This window comes from Lepidothrix coronata, unplaced genomic scaffold, assembly GCF_001604755.1.
Source record: "Lepidothrix coronata isolate B3197 unplaced genomic scaffold, Lepidothrix_coronata-1.0 Scaffold28, whole genome shotgun sequence".
NCBI classification, from domain to species: Eukaryota; Metazoa; Chordata; class Aves; order Passeriformes; family Pipridae; genus Lepidothrix; species Lepidothrix coronata.
Genome location: NW_016690208.1, coordinates 485,613 through 503,492, shown reverse-complemented (window position 1 = coordinate 503,492; position 17,880 = coordinate 485,613).

Here is a 17,880-nt window from a genome sequence, read left to right as displayed (position 1 = left end):
AGTCTTTATTTTTCCCCCCAAGAAACACTGTCTTGCTTCTGAAAATGATTAAAGATACATGGCTTTGATTTGTTTCTTATCCCCCTCCCACCTACTCCCCCTGATACAAATGGTTTTGAGCAGTATTACTCTAGACAGCAGATGTTACTTGTTTCAGTTGAAATAAAATAATCCAATGCTTTAAAAAAAACCCAAAGAAAACGAACAACTCAATTTGACGAGGAATGCTGCTAAAGTAGTAACAATGATCCCACTCTTGACTTATATATACAGTCATTGCCACTGACACATACAGAACACAGAAATCTCCAGTTCTGGCTGATACCAAAAGGAAATAAAAGAGAGTTTCGTTGGCTTGCAGTTTCTAACAACAGCAGAAAAAAAATAAAAAAAAATCAGCACGTGGTTAATGAAGATGAATAGATGCACAGAAAATGGGATTTTCATGTTTCCAGGGGGTTTAAAACAACAGTGAGTAAAATTGTCCTAATACCATAATTTAAAAAAATAGCATGTGGATGTGAAATTAATCTGGGCTGCCACTGCATTGATTGCAGCTGGCTTCAGGCTGAGGGTTTTCTTCAGGGAGGAGAAAGGACCATCAGCGGCAGAAAGTGACCCTGAAAAATCTGTGTTTGTTTTGGTACAGGGTGAAAACAACAGCCCTGGGTAAGCTCTGCTCCCACTGCCCACACTCAGGGCACCATGTGCCATCCTGCAGTGGGACAGCAAGGGACACTGTGGTCTGTGGGTCCAAGGGACTCCCTGAGGGACAGCACATCCATGAGATACTGGAGCAGCCCTGATCATGGGTTTCCCAGATTATGGACTGTACAGAGGGATCTCTACAGCTTCCACTTTGTGTTTTTTGCTTTCTCCAAGCATATGGATGTGACAGTGGGAAAGAGGAGCTGAAGACACCTGGAGACAGCCTTCCCCATGAGCATCTGCAAGGATACAGGTTGCTTGGGTTCTGCCCCAAATGGTTTGCTGGGCAAACATGAGGAAACCACTTAAATTCAACTTCCACAGCTATAAAATTAGGACGTGGACACTCACCTCCACTTTTTGACAACTACAGATGGAAGAAGCTTGTGGAGCCTTTTTATCAACAGGATAATCTCAGTTCTACAGAGAACTGAAACCGTTCTGCTGGACAAAAGAGAGAACGGCGTCTCTGCTGCAAAAATTCGGGAACCAAACTCGCCAGTCGCTGCCAGGCTGCACAAATCCAACCCCTGAGCTCAGCAGCCCGCAGTGCCTCTCTCAGCAGGGGGAGGAGGCTGGAGGATGCAGTGTTTGGCCACGGCTTGCTCCAGTTTCTGGCAGCGGCGAGTTCCCCGAAGCGCCTTTCCATCTTCCTGAAGGATCGGCCAAGCCAAGGCAGTGCTCGGCGTTGCCTGACGCAGAGAGTCACTTAAGGTCAGGCTCACAAGATGTATGGCAGAGTGTGTGTGTGTGTGTGTGTGGGGCTCAGCTCCCACGGAGTTATGGCACAGGGAACCCTTCTTCCATTGCGCGGAGATCTATAAGGAATCGCTGCCATTAACGGACTCCATTAAACGCAATACGTGTGGGAAAAATTGCAGTTTGATTTAGTTTAGCAATGTGGAGATATTGGCAAGATAATCACATAAAAGTGACACCTTTTATAGCCAAGCTCTTTGATTTTATGTCAGTGAGTTTCAATTTCTCACATTTTTATGTTCACATATAGGTCCTTGTTCTAATGTATGCATTAGCTGGCGTAAAGGTTAAATAGATTGTTTTAGCATTTTGGGATACAGACTGTGGATATGCACAAATCTTCAATGAGCTGGGTGAATTATTTTGGGGAGGCAGGAACTGTGAGAAGGGAGCAGGAATTATTCCTCTGACTTGGTCCCATCTGAAAAAAAAAAAAAATTAAAAAAAAAGGAACAATGAGAAAAAAAAAGTATTCTATATATGTAATGTGATTTGAAAAGCAGATCTGCAGGCTTCCCAAGAACTGTCAGAAGGAACAGATGGTGTGGGTCACCCTGCTCCACGAAACGCTCCCAATCTGAATATTTATTTTTAAACTCAAAAAAGTATCTATTCCTCTTGAGACAGATTGTGATCTCCCTTACATCAGCAAAACTGTCTGGAGCTGGGATTGGCGCTGGATTGATACTGAGAGTCACAGGGGGCTGGAGAAGCTGAGGGGTCATAACCTGCCCCCTATGGAGAAAGTCAGTCTCAAAGTCTGGTTCCATGGTTAGCTAAGACTAAACTTCTGTCTTGTTGCAGTCATTCCAAAAACCAGAATATTTTTGTTACAGGAAATCCTAGTTGTGAAGGTACTCAGTGTAGGTGCTGAGTGTCCTGTAGAGATTACAAGTAAATCAGGAATAAAGTCATTGGTGTGACATTTAAAAGCTTTTCCCACTTCCTTATGGTGGGAGGCAGCCAACAGGAGCTCAGTGCCACAGGCCCAGCTCATGGAGGCCATTCCTTATCATCACATTTAGCCTGGGCCAAACACACACCTCAGGGAACTCATATTTCAATATCCCTTAAACCACTTTGGTACATTTAATACCCCAATTCATCTTTTCTCTCTCTGTCCTCCGTCTCTGTTCTGCAAACTCTCCTCCCCATGTCCCTGCTACTTTACTAAGAAGTCTTTGAAAGACTTATATCACAAGTCTCCATTCTAACAGGTAATTTCTCTCTCTCTCTATTTTTTTCCCTCCTTTTTAGCTATGTCTGAAAATCTTTTGCTTCTATCAGCTCCTGAATCTGGATAGATTACTCCCCAACTCATGAAGGGAATTCAAGTTGTGTCTTTTAAACCTTTCTCTTCCCCTCCCGACTTCAAATACTCCCAACACCTCTTTGTCTTTTCATTTCACCTCATTTAAATATTCAGCCCAATTTCAAGTCTTAATAATGATGAATAAGATTGAGATTAGGATTTAATAAGAATGTTAAGGAAAGATTTGTCATTCCAATGGCTGTAGGTCTTGGCTGAAATTGAGTTGGCATCCAGCCTCTGGGCATGCTCTGAGTGAAGTGCTTTGCTGGCTCCCATTATGGTTTTCTCTAGGAGAGGAGGAAAGGTTTTCTCCATTCATCCCTTTTCATATGGCTTACTAATTGTCCCCTCACAATCCACTCCCTGGAATAAAGGCAGTTTAGCTCAAGGGATGGAATGCCTGGGGAGTTCCAGGTGGATTGAGGTCTTTTTAGGTACCAAGTCTTAGCTGTGTTCGTTAGTGCATTCCACATCCAGGTAGGACTCAAACAGCCAAATCAGTGCTTTTCTAGGGTCTAAATTCCCATTCTGGAACTGAGATGAATTGCAGTGTCAAAGCCTAAATCCATAACTAAGTCTCAGAGTGAACTTCAGCAAGACTGAGTCGAATATTACAGTCTGGCCTACGTGGAGGTGCAGCTGTCAGATCAAAGCTCAAGGAGCGAACGTGTGATGGGCACTCTAAATTCCATTATTGCTTTACAGGCATCTACTAATGCCATTAACTACGTGCAGGATGAGCTGAGTATCTCCTCTGGGAGCTGCTGTTTTGTTGCAAGTGGTCATGGTGAGCTGAGCAAAACACCTCTGGACCTGCAAGTCCAGGAGTAACTTGATGCCCAAGCAGAATGGGCTGAGAACTGAGAACCCACACCATGAAGTGTCTACATGCCAATGTGAAGAGTGGTGGTGAGGGAATGGGAGGATGCCAGAATTTGTCCAAGAAACTGCTTCCAAGCTGAGCTAATCTATTACACTGTGCCCTTAATGGAAGAGTCAGGATGCAGGAAGTAATTTGATCAAAAATACGGTTCATTGAACGTAATCGTAGCAAGTCTTGTGTTTGAGACATACCCCCCACACCACAGCCTCCTGTGACCTTTAGTGCCTCTTCCTTCCCGAGGAGCAACCCTGGACATTGTGCTGGTTCCAGTGCTGTGGACATTAAGCTACTGATGCAGTTTAAACCCTTGTAAAACCTCCGTGGTGTCCGCGGTGTTCGGACTCGAGACGTCGCACGAGCGACGGCGGCTCAGGCTGTTTTGACAAGGGCTTGCTGGAGTGTCTGCCTGCCTCGTGCACACAAGGCCCAAAGAGGCTTAAGGCTTCTCAAGATTTAGGGACAGATTCCTGGCAGAGGGAAAGCACCGGAGCTCTTTGGAAACCAGGGGGCTTGTGCCACTTTACTCCGGGCGAGGGTGTGGACCTGAGGGTGCTCTAACTGCTTAAATTGCTCTGCAGTTTTAGGGAGTTTACAGTAAGCCTCTTAAACTGCTCTAAGGGCTTACAGTATCTTAAGCCTCTTAAATTATATTTTTTAAAAAAAAACTTACAGTATTTTGGCAGAATCTACAGTTTGGAAGGATTCAAGGTTAGGAAAAATCAACCTTGGCTTGCTTGATGGATTTTATTAGGAATTAAATATATTTGATGAAATGTTGATCTAATAATTGTAAAATGATAAACTTAAATAATTATTTTGCCAGTCTACATTAGTGGAATTGCTTGTGAACATACATTAAGATATTCAAACTGGCAGAAAATGCCATAATTTGTAAACTCACAATTTCCTGATGTAGGTGTTATTAATTTTATAACCACTCATCCAATTTTCTTCAAGCTTGACTTAATTTTTATGTCACAACTACCTCTACAAAATAAGACAGTTTGGCAAGTCCACCCCAATCTACTTTTGAGGAATAAAAGTGTGAAATGTCTGATCAGAATATATGAGGAAAATACATTTGTTTCCAAACTCAAATAGTTCAAAGAAAGATCTGCTGACATTCCTGAAAATCAAACAACAAACAAAAAACCCCAAAGCTCTTAGGGTGAGACTAAATTGAAGAGATTTCTTCATGCACAATTGAAAGGAGAGATTAAAAGAAAAGAAATTGGAAAGTTGATGTGACTACAGAGGTGGTGACATGCCTTTCCCATCAAACTCATTAGCTTCCCAATTTTAGTGATTCTTTGAGCGTGATGATTTTTTTGTGACATAAGAGAAAAATATTGATCTTTTCTACCTTCCATCATAACTAAAGTGCATTCAGAATACACCTACAGAAGTTCCACGTCGCTGTCCTTACATTCACAGACACACACACACACACACAGAGGATTTTTAGGCTTTCCTTCAAATTTCATCAATAAGCTGCACCTCTCATCTTTCTATCATAAAAGTGGTCAAAGGAAAGGCAGCGAGTCATGGAAATCTTGTGCTACCTACGAGAAGGAGCTCTGGTTTTAACAGCACTGGTGCAATGTCTGGAGTCCATCCACATGAACAAATGGGCACCATATGTGGTTGACAGCTCGTTCTTTCAATTCCAGCAAAGCCAATTGATTTGAGTACACCAATTTTATAGAGGTCTGTTGGGAGCCATCAGATGATCCCTGATTTTGACAACTCAATCAGCAGGAATGTTGTGTTCCTACAAGGCGAGGGATTAAGTAACCACTAGCCAAAACCTCTAAGTCAGACCTGCACCAGACCTGAGCTGCAGCTTTTCTGAGGCTTCAATAAACAGATTCATTCCAAAAAGGGAACATTGTTCTGATTGTTTTGCAACCCAGTGCTCGGCTACAGGAATTGTCAGCATGGGCAAAACCAGAAAGGCATCCTGGAAAGCGTGTTTAAAAGAAACTGAGACACTCATTTGCCAGAAGAGAATGAGAACCAGTCTGCACAGTTCATCTCTTAACTCAAAGGAGAGGTGGGGACAAGTTCCTGATACTGTTTGCAACTCTCATATTCCAGCTGATTTTCACGGACCAAACCAGTTGTATTATTTTTGTGTGAAGCATCTGAACACCCAGGTGCTGCTGATGGTGACCTGACACTCTAAACCCGTGACTTGCCTTTGGAAAGTTACTTGTTCTGCTGCACAGAAGAAGAAAATTCTGCATGAAGGTGTAGTTCTTATGGCCAACCCTGTTTTTTATTGTTTCATGTTATGCCTGTGCCAGTTGTTGCACTCTCTCACCTCTGCTCTTCTAACACAAGTCAGTTTGGAGAATTATGAAATCTTTGATGTGTCTGAAAGTTAGAAGACCATCACAAGCTCTGGGCATCACTTACAGAGGTCTTGGGACACATTCTGGTTTGATTTTCTAATTATTTCCTCCTATATCCCTGCAGTGAGGTCTTGCCTGTGCAACATGAGAGCTTCAACAGTCCTTCTAAACATTTTGTTATTTTTCCAGTGCTCATCTGTCTATGAGACCTTGGCACATCTGAACCTCAGCCTTTTTTTTTTTTCCCCCTAGGAAATGATTGAAAATAGCAGTAATTATGGGGGGGGGGAGAGGGGAATTGTTTTGTGTTTATCATTATTATTTTGTGGATATTTTTGTAACATCTTTTTGAGATTAGGTTCAATTAGGAAACAGATGGCACCAAAATATCGTCAAACATTTCTGATGGGCAGCAAATTACTGACTTAATTATGTAAATAATTAAAATTTATATTTACACCTGATCATCCAAATGAGGGTGAAAATACCAATTTCAGGGTTTGTTATGATTGCTGGCAGGGTGTCAACCTGTGAGCAAGTCGCTTCCTTTCTTCAGCTTCAGATGTCTCCCTTAGATCCCAGAACAGCCAAAAAACCCCTGGAAGAGGGGAAAAAAAAGAAAGAATGAATGAAGACTCCTGACCAAATTTCTGTCGTGTAGGTGCTCTCTTGACTTTAAAAGGAGTCCCTGTGCTGGTTGAGAGGAGTTTGTTATTAGCAGCTCACTGCATCCAGAAGTACCAGCTCAGCCCAAGCTGGCCCTGTGCAAGTGGCTGTTCAAAGGTGTTGGGAGAGGCAGTTCTTGGCCTGAAGAGCTTAAAGGCCAGACAAACAGGGCTGACATGTGGTGGAAAAAAAGAGTGAAAGCTAGAGGGAGTCAGACAGTTTTATTAACTTCTGTATTACGGATGCAGAACTGAGGCACAGAAAGATAAAATGCGTGATTCTCATTTGCACTAAATTTGCTTTCCACTAGTCTGGCAGCATAAACAGGCCATGAAGTGGGTATATATTACATTTACACTCACTTTTCATTTCTCCCATGATGTTAAAATGCTTCAGTGTTAGTGAATGTCGGACCCAAAATGATGTCTGTAAGATCACAGCGGAAATCGATGCCATTGAACCCACATTTTCTTGGAGCCACTTCAGTGCCTCAGTCAAGAGTCCTCCTGTCACCCCTTTTTGGGCAGGAGTCTTCTGTACACAGCTACACACAGTGCTGCTTTCCTTTTGGGGTTATTAAACCTGCTTTAAAGGTCAGCTTTTTCGGGAATATGAAAGGAACAAGGAAAATCAGTCAGCTTTTCCTTGTTTTCTTTTGCCTTTGCTTATACCTCTAGACTGTGGTGGCAGGAGAACAAGGAAATGAAAGAAAAGGCTCTGAGGCAATGGTAGAGATCAGCTTGTTGACTTCTAACCTCAGTTTTCTGGTCCTAATTTTTTTCCAGACTGAGATGGAGCTGCTAAAATCCATCAGGAATCACTATTTGTATTGTCTCCAATACCCCATTCCCTAGGAAAGATGCCGCTGTAGAGCTGGATTTGCCTTCAAAGAACTAAAACTGCTTAGGACCTGAGTTTGCTTCATTTAACCTTGTCCATAGACTGGGATGGGTAAAACAGATACAGCCCTATGGTTTTGATTCTGAGCCATCTTTGAAGGTCAAAACTGGGCTTTTGTAGTTCTTCCCACTTTCTGTGTTACAGGTTCTGCAATATTAAGATTTTTATCTTAGCCCTATTTTATCTCCCATCCCTAATTTGGAGCCAGTGGGGGTGGGGAGGGGAGAGGTGACAGGGAGGTCAGACAAATGCTTCTATTGATATCCCTGTAATAAAAAGAGCTTTACTTTCCTCTCTGCTGATAGCAGTCAAAGGAGCTTTGCTTTTGATAAAATTAACCTTGGAGCCAGAAACAACAGAGGCTGCTCTGATTTCATCAGCCCTCCTATCTGAGGAGACGTGATCACTTACCAGCAATGAAAGGGGACATGTTGCCTGCACAGGCAACTGATGTAATAGGGCAAATTCCTCCTCTCAGCTCAGCACAGTGGATCCCACCTCTAGTGGTTTGTTCTCAGCTTCAGCCCCTTGTCCCACCACGGAGATGGAGAGAGAAGCAGGAAAACATGGATACATGGAATTACCAACCTGCTCACTCCCACTTATACCTCCACATGGACATGCTTAGACCTCATCCTGCCCCCTGCAAATGCAAAATGCAAAACAGAACAGGTTTGTTTTGCATGAGGTCTCTAACAGGACACTTGCTTAAAGTCGGTGCATGTCCTACAGTTACCCACGTGCAGAAGTGTTCAGTTGGATCGTGGTTCAAATGGATGTTTCCTCAGGAGGACAGTGGTCGGAGTGACATTGAAAGGATGACATCCCTGTCTCTCCAGTCATCCTCAGCACTGCTTCAAAGTCAGGGGTGAGTCCATCTTCCCAAAGCCTTGTTGTTATCACAAGTATTTTATGGCTTAAACACTCCCCCAAACAGCCATTTATCAAATGTTTCCTGGCTCTAAATTCCTTGTTTAATGTGTCAGTAACCACTTCAAAAAAGTACCTGCGCCCCATAATACTGAAGTACTTCATCATAAAAGATAATGATTATGATTATGATCTGCATAAGCAAAGGCCCTTGCCTGGTCTGTGCTGACAGTATAAAGGGATTTCCCTCCCTTCTCCCTCCACTCAGAAATGTTCTCCCGTGCACCCACAGCTGTTAACACCACTCGGAGCAGTTGCCACATGTGACTGGAAGGACTCATAATCACAGCTGTTATTCAAGGGTGGAAATAAAACCTATTAATTTTTTCAGAGGCTGCTTCCCCATGAGGCCTCTGAAGGCTGAGCTTGTGTATTGCAATGGAGCTGGGACTGAAAACAAGATGTGTGCCCATGTCTGTGTCTCTAGGGAGTGATGCTCATCAAGGGGTGGAGGGGTTGAACTGTGATGCACAGCCAGTTTTGGACTCTCACCCGAGGAAGTTGTAGTGGAAAAAGGCTTTAACTCAAGCAGAGTCATCAGCAGACAGAAAGGATCCCTGCACCAGATCAGCCTTGGCAGAAAATCCCCATCATCCCTTTGCTCTGCCCAGATCCCTCCGTTCAGATGCAGCTCAGAGAAAGTTCATCTATCCCAAGGAACTGAGTCTCCTTCCTCACCCATGACTGCAGACTGCTTTTGAAAGGATGGGTAAAATGACAGTCATCAACCCCCAAATGGTCTCTTTTTCCCTATTCCTTTCTCCCTGAGCAGGGGATGAAAGGGATATTTTTATACTCCGAGGAAAAGAGATCTGCAAAGCACTGCTGGAGAAGGCTTCCAAGTGGCTTCCAGGGGAAATCTCTGCCAATCTCCCTCACTGTCGATTAGCACAGTGGTTTAAGCAGCTCAGGGTAATATTTCTCAGCAGACAGCTGTAAATGCTCATTGTCAATATGTACAAATAAATATTTCAGGGGAAACAGACAAAGACATAACGGTTCATGACTCCTCTCAAATACACCCTGTGTTTTCCTTTTATTTTTTTGTTTGGTTTTTTGGGGGGTTTTTTTGTTTGGTTGTTTTTTTTTTAAAATACATTAGCATAATTCCAACAAAGCCCTGGAAAAAAATGAGATGAGGATGTAAATGGGCAAAGCAATTCTAATTTTTCCCAGCTCTTCTGCCCTATCCAGGTTTTGCTGAATGGCAGCACTGCCCAGTGAGGAGAACATGAGTCAGGAGGAATGGTTTCCACTCCTGCCCTTGCAACGTGACCTCAAGCAAGTTGCATTTGATCTGTGGCTCTTTCCCTCTTTCCTCCTATGCATTTGATCTGTGGCTCTTTCCCTCTTTCCTCCTATTGCTTCTTTCTTCTGGATTTTTTTTTTTTTTCATGTGTGTCTATTTTTTTGTGAAAAGCACCATCCATTTTGGGTGTATCTGAAAAGAAATCCACATCCAGTGAGGATGCTGGAAGCTTTTGTAGGAGAAATTAGAGTTTTTAAGCCCCATATGGCCAATTGCCTGCTTACACTGCTGAGTAGTGTGATTGTACAGTTAGGCCTACTAACTCAGCAGGGGGAGTTGGAGATTCTCAAATTTACTTCTATTTTTTCTTATTCATTTTCAAAGGGGAAAGAAACAGCTTTTTTTTTTTTTTTTCTGTACGAGTGGAAAAAAAAAATATGTTAATATCTTATTTGGTGTTTTCCTACACAATTGAGGATTGAAATATGCAGCCACTTCACTGGTTTCAGAATCAAAGCATTCCCTGCGTTATGGAGTTGTGTGAGAGGGAATTGAAATTGCCACACGCCCATTCACCACCTAATTGATTTCCTTCAACTGTAATGCAATTTTTCCCCCTGTATCTTTTGGACAAAGCATTTACAGTGATATTGTCTTGCTGGAAGCCCACACTGGTGCTGTTAAGTCATTTACAGTGGGAAGTTGGTTGGAAAAATGACAGCAATAACATCGTGCTGGCTCCGAGTGGGGTTCCTGGGTGAGCAAAAGCCTGGCTGCAGGTGTCTGGGCTCTCAGGCTCCTCAGTGTTTGGAAAAATAGATGGAGTCCTCGAAAATCACCTGGTCAAAATTCTTTTAGAACAGAAAAGGTGTTCATCTCCAAGAAAACCATGATATATGGCAGCCACCTCTGTAGGGTTACAGCACAGTATTTTTAGGACTATCAATTGCACTTGGGATAACCTGTGTCTCTCTAAAACTATCAGGCTTGCAAACAGGTTTCCTGAGAACTCACAACCCGGGTAACCCATATTTTTACATAATATGTGCAAAATCAGAGGCAGAGGCAGGGAAAAGCGGGGAAGTTTTAGGAAAGAAGCTGCAAACTGAGGGATAAGAGAGTTCAGGAATCCAGCCCAGTGAAGGAGTGCTGGGCTTGGGGCATGTTTGAGGTACTTGCACTCAAGCAGAACACAGAGTGCAGCAAAATTACACATTTTTGGTTGGCTGGTTGAATTAATAGGTAACCTACAGTTATGCTGTGAGAATATATTTAAAAGCAATGAGCTACTCTGGAAAAAGGCTTTTGCTTATAGTTCTGACTCAAGGAATCTTGTGTTATTCATTAATTCAAACCCCAACTTCTACTCTATTAATACACACACCTGTGTCTTTCAACATACAAACAGCTTTGTAATGAGTCTGATAAGAAAATATCTGAGTCAGGTGAAGATTTATTGGTGAGGCCGTGGAATCGTTCTGCTTTGTCTCAACCACTTTTGAGACCATTACGATCTTCACCTATATTTTAACAGCTTGACTGAAATAAATATGGCCTGATTTTCACCCTGGATGTTTTCTGTGCACAGCACTGGTCTTTGATGCATACACAAGATAGTAATTAATTTGCAGTTTCACTCACTAAGAGAGACGTGAAATGAGAACGTCTCTGGATAGAGAGCAATTACTGCTTTACAGCACAGCACAAGATCTTTAAATGGAACACCATCTCGTTACACAAATTGTTTTCCTTAAAGATCAGAGTTGGCCCTATTACCCCACTGTCTCCTTCTCTGGAGTTTGCCTGGAAAATCTCCAGTGTGGAGGGAAGAGGAGGGTCTTGCAGAACAACAATCCGTGTCTTACTGCGCTCGAAGCATTTGTAAACAACTCACAGTGTTTGCTCAGAGGGATTTTTTTTTTTTTTTCCTGCTGTATTTCTGATGAATGCAATGAAATGTGAGGGAAATGAAGGTCTCCTAAGTACATTTTAATTTAGATGAAAAATTATACATTATTATACCATACTGGTGATTGTTCTGACATAATTGATTGGGAGGGCCATCCACAAAGAACAGCAGGAAAGCTTGACTTTGAGGAGAATGCAGAAACAGAATTAACCATTTAGAGGTGTGATGGAAAGCAGTGTGATGGACTGGGAAAGGAAAAGCTGGATTTTGGTTTCCATTTTGCCATTCTTTAGGGGAATCACCTCCTTTTCCTCTGCCTCTGGTTTTCCTCAACAAAATGGCAACACACAAAATGGGGTTGGGGCCAGAGCTGGGGCCAGGATGGGGAGTGGGGGGTGATGCTCCTGCCACAAATGAGAGACTTACATATTGGAAAGGGAATTCTTGCTTCAGTGATGACAGGGAGAAGGGGAAATTCAGCTCCCCATGCAGTTCCTCACCAGCTCCTAGCCAGGTGGGTGACTGGTCCCAGTCCTGCAGCCATCCTCAGTGCAGAGCTGGATCTGATGGACTGGGGTGATGCTGATTCTTCATCTTTGGGTGATGACACGGAGAAATCCTGTAAGTGCAGGGGTCCTGCCTGTCTGCTTTCCTTCCAGTGCTTTATCAGGCAGGAATCCGTGGTGTCCACCCACCAAATGGATGGAAAGAGTGACTTTTTACACAGGCAGGTAGTGATAGGACAAGGGGGAATGGTTTTAAACTGAAGGAGGAGAGATTTAGATCAGCTATTCTGAAAAAATTCTTCCCTGTGAGGGTGGGGAGGCCCTGGCACAGGTTGCCCAGAGAAGCTGTGGCTGCCCCTGGATCCCTGGGGGTGTCCAAGGCCAGGTTGGACGGGGCTTGGAGCAATCTGGGATAGTAGAAGGTGTCCCTGCCCATGCCAGGGGTTGGAACAAGATGAGCTTTAAGATCCCTTCTAAATCATTCTAGGATTCTATGATTTTCATCCAGTAGACCAAGTCCTCACGTGTAAAATAACTGTGAGACATCCTTAGCTGGTTATCTCTTTAATTTGAAGGAAACTCCTGTACTGCTGGACTGTGCAGCCCAATATCCCAAAAGGAGGGGTTCAGAGCTGGCACTGTATAATAAATTAAATGCATTATTGGAATAGCTCATAATCCACACCAGCAGTTCTGCACTGAGGGACAGGACGTGATGTCCTCCTTCCTGACCACCAGAAGCAATCAACCCACACTCTGAAGCACAAGGTCTGATTACCTTTAGGCCATAATTCTGCTTGCCTGGTTTCAGGCAATATTATTAGTAGTTATAAAATAACATTTTTCCAATGCATATATGTTTATATTACAACATTTTAAACCTCCGTGGAGATTTTACAAGGTGAAGATGCCAAGAAAAAAATGAAATGAAAACAAAATGAGTAACCTGTCTGTCCCCCAGTTCACCATTCCCTAAGGAACTGGTACTGTTTTCCCAAAGATTTTCCACACACCATGTGGCAAATGATTTCCCACCCCCCTCTAGTTTTTTGGGGTTTTCACAGATGTAATTATAGTTATTTTCATCTTTCTTGGAGAGGTCACCTTATGTTGTAAAAGACAGTGTGAAATGGGAGACCTTACACGGAATATTATTATTACAATAAACCAGCTATGCTGCTGTTAATTCCCACTCACAATCTGAGGGCAGAGCCAGGTATATTCTCTTCCTTAGGTTTTTAACCCTGAAATGCCAGACTTTTCCAGTTCTCAGAGAGGGTTAAAACCCCACAAGAATGAATCTCCATGGAGAGATGAGTGCTATTGAGAAATAAGATATCGTTAGGAATTGCAGAGATGGGGCACAAATTGAGAATAATGGGAACTTTAGATAAAGAGTTAGCTTTGGGAAGAGTTTTGGGGCAAGTCATTGAGATTACTGAGAACTGCCTTCCCTGTGCTGCTGAAACACTCAGTGCCTTATCTGCCTCCAGGAAAACCTGTTATCCAGAGGATACTGTGAAATCGAAATGTTTCTCCTAAGTGTTTGTTAGGACCGAGGGGGATATATCTCACCTGGATTTGTGCAATCCCAGGCTACAGGCAGCTTTGGTTTATTCAGACCCTTATGAAATTATTGCCATAAACCTTTTCTGAACTGACTCAGAGGGTGCATTTCTTTGACTGAGTGGATTTGTGATATCTCCAGAGAGCCAGCTGAGAGTTCACGCCCTGCCTGGTCCTCGTGGGGAGGATGAGCAGGCAGCCCTGGAGGATGCATTTTGAGGCAGTTTTGAAGAGGCCATTACTGACTTTGCCAGGCACAGGTGTCAGTAAATGCTTGATGGGTCCCAAAGCCCTTAAGTCTAAGGGCAGCAGTAGCAAAACAGTGCAAAAATGTCCCATCCTGACACAAAGTGATGTGGTTTTCTCTGCACTGCCAATAAAGGACGGCCAGCAAAAAGGCTGTGTATGTCTTACATGGTCAGAATAAGGCTGGAGAGATCTTTATCTGATGCACAAGATGTAGGCTGCTTGCTCTTCCCTGGGCTAAATGTCATCCCCAGGAGATCAACTGCTCTGCCTCACCTCTGCATTTCATATTAGAGTGTGTGTATAATAATTATTTCTACTCAGAGTTTTACTTCAAGTGTCCTTAGGCTCTCCTCATCAGCATTAGTCTCCTTAATCTTTTTACATATGAGTTCCTATGAGCAGCTTCTCTGTTCCCACGCCCCATTTTGATCTTTTTTTTATATATTTTTTATTTTATGTTTAAATATATATGTGTATAATAAAGCACTGAGCCCAAACTGAACACTCTCTTCCAATTAAGGCCCTACCAGAGCACAGCTGAGTGGAATAATTACCTGGCTTGTTTTACACAGAATACTCTATTAGCAGTTTGATCTGGGACTCAACATTCACCCAGAATATTTGGTCTTTTCCATTTTTTTTTTTAGCCCTCAGCAGCACATGAAAAGACAGGTGTAGACTCTGCCAGGCCAGCTCTGAGATTCCAACAAGCTGTTGGTAACAAGCAGCACAGTCTCTCTGTTTCATCTTTTCCTTTCCTCTTGTATTTGGAGGATTTTGCATCTGCTTTTTTTGTTACCTTGACATCTTTATACTCGTGGAAGGTGTATTTTTTTTTCCCTGAGCCTTCCACTTAGTTGCAGCACCCTGTGTAATGCAGTGCACAGGATGAAAGCTGTTATCTGATTTGAGTTTAATGTTCAAAAGTCCTCAAGCTGGTTTATCTAAAGATCCTCCCTGTATAATTGTATACTTAGAATTCAGCTGCAGTGTAATAGGGCAAGTGCTCTGTGTTCTATCTGGAATTACAGAAAAGATACTATTTATTTTTAAGCAAATAGGAATGGGAAAAAGGGGGGAGGAAATGAACAACATAAGAAAATGCATTCAGCTGAGTTTCAGAAAAACCTACCCCAGGGTTTGATGTATTCTGGAATTAGATTGGATTTAAAGGCAGTGAATAGGAGAAAAATCAGATGTCTGGAGAGATGAGGATTAAAACTCAAAAGTAATAGAAAGACTTTTGGCAGCTCTAATCAAGGAATCAGCTCTTTTGGGCTGGGTCCTGTACAAAAAATGTCACACAAAGTTTCTAAGTGATCCTGGGATTTGAATCCAGCTCCTGCATGTATTTCCCTTTGGATGCATTTTAAAGCGACTTTATTAATATAATGAAAGCAAATTACTTAAATGAGAAAATGAGTTACCTGATTGCAGATGATCTGAGTCAGATCATCCTAATGGGATGTTGTGGTTTAACCCCAGTCAGCGACTCAGCCCTGCTCACTCACAGCCCCTGCTGGGATGGGGAGAGGGTTGGAAGGGCAACAGTGAGAACACCCGTGGGCTGACACACAGACAGGAGCAAACTCCAGGCAAAGAAAGCAGGGAATTCATCCCCCACTTCCCACAGTGTGGTGTTCAGCCATCCCCAGGACAGTGGGGCTCAGTCCAGTGGAACCAGGGAAGACAAACACCCTCACTCTGCCTGTCCCCCTTTCTTCCTTCCTCCTCAGTTTTATGTGCTGAGCATGAAGCCCCAGGGTGTGGGATATCCCTGGGGTCAGCTGGGGTCAGTGGCATCCCCCCAACTCCTTGTGCACCCCCAGCCTCTGCTCTGGCGGGGTGAGGAGCAGGAAAAACCTTGATTCAGTGCAACCACTGCTCAGGGACAGCTAAAACACCCCTGTGCTGTCAAATTGTCTCCACCCCAAATCCAAGACACAGCCCCATAGCAGCTCCTCTGAAGCAAATTAACTGTACCCAGTCAAACCCAGCACCAGGATTGTCCCTGTGCTCCTTCAGGATCTGTTAATGTGATCTTCAAATCTGAGACCGAACATGTTGCTGTTATGAAAAGTATTTACAGCCTCCAGCTCAAACACGCAGAGAAAACATGGCAGGGAAGTAAAACAAATAAATCATAAAGACAAAGAAAGAGGAGAAAGGAAGCTCGACTATGTCACTTTATAGGGGGAACAGGAACACGGGGAGATTAATGGTTTCATTTGAAGTTACAGCACAGTCTGTGACAGGATCAGGAAGAGAATCCAGGTCTTTTGCTGAAAATTGGATTTCTGATGAAAAACTTCATGCACTTTCTAAAATTAGGAAAATTTCACCTCACCTCAGCCAGGAGCACCTTCCAAGAGAGGTGGGAACTTGGAGGCAGAGAGAAGAGGTCTCTGAACTCCCATCAGTTTCTGTCTGGACTCATTCTGGCTTTGAATTCAGTGCCTTGCTGGGAAAGCTGATATTCAATGGTCAAAGCAAGGGTGTCAGGCCAGGAGGTATCTCACAGAAAATTTTGTTAAAGATGTACTACATTCAACTGCTGTGAAATTTTATGTATTTTTACTCGAAAATACCAACCCTTGTTAAAATGATAGTTAAAAAAGAATCTGAGGTTTAGCATTCACATTGATGGAGATCACTTCTCATATAAAACTGTGAAACTCCCTTTATTTCACACCTGTCAATATTAAACCACCATCTTGTGAAGCAAGGAAAAAAAAAAGGAAATTCAATAAAGCTTTTGCAGCATTTCTCAAGCAATCCTGAAATGTCCTGGGGTATAATTAAGAAAAAAAAAAACACCTTCGTGACATTTTGGGGAGAAATATATATTCAGCTCTGCTCACAGAGTTCCAGAAAGGAAATTAATTCTACATAAAATGGCAGCCTCCTTAGACTAAGTAATGAGAACAACTGTCTGCCACAGAAAGACTGAAATAACAATGAGGGTTAGTGTGATTTTAATAGGCATCTCCTGCTCTGGAGACAGGAGGGAAAAAAAGGGAGGGATGGGAGAGGCCACAGAAACCTCCTGTGTGGTCATGGAGACCTTCACACCTCCTGTGATGGCAGAAACAATGAACAGACACAGAATCACAGGATCATTAAGGCTCGGAAAGACCTCCCAGGTCCTGAAGTCCAACCTTTGACTGAGCACCCCACGCCCACTGACCCATGTTGTGAAATGCTATATCTAGTAATTTTTTGAACAATTCCAGGGATGGTGACTCTACCACTTCCCTGGTCAGCCCATTCCAATGCTTGACCACTCTATCAGTGAGGAAATTACTCCTTGTATCCAACCTGAACTTCCCCTGGTGCAGCTTGAGGTCTTTCCCTCTCGTCCTGTCAGTCCTTACCAGGGAGAAGAGACCCTCCCCCAGCTTGCTACAACCTCCTTTCAGGGAGTTGTAGAGACCAGTGAGGTTCCTCATAGGACTTACATTCCAGACCCTTCCCCAGCTCCATTGTCCTTCTCTGGACTTGCTGTAACTCCCCAATGTCCATCCTGTGGTGGGAGTTGCTCCAACCTGCCAACAGTCCCTGAGCTGGCGTCGTAGCCTGCAAGCAAGTGGCATAAACTTGCAGACAAGATGGGACCAGGGTTTAGGGTGCAGTAATTATAAAAGCAGGATTTAATGTCTGTGTTGAGCCAGCATAGCCAAGGCAGGCTGGATCCCAGCCAGGAGTGCCAGTAGGGATGGGGAGCATGCTGAGCTGCTCCCAGTGCACCAGCCCAACCGAGCTGGTACCCAGTCACCAGGGAGTTATCTCAGGACAGTCTTCAGCAGAATTTCAGAGCAAAGCTTGAACTTACCTGCCTTGAGTTCCTCAGTGAAGTCAGAGCTCATAAAATCAGATGGAAGCAGTCCTA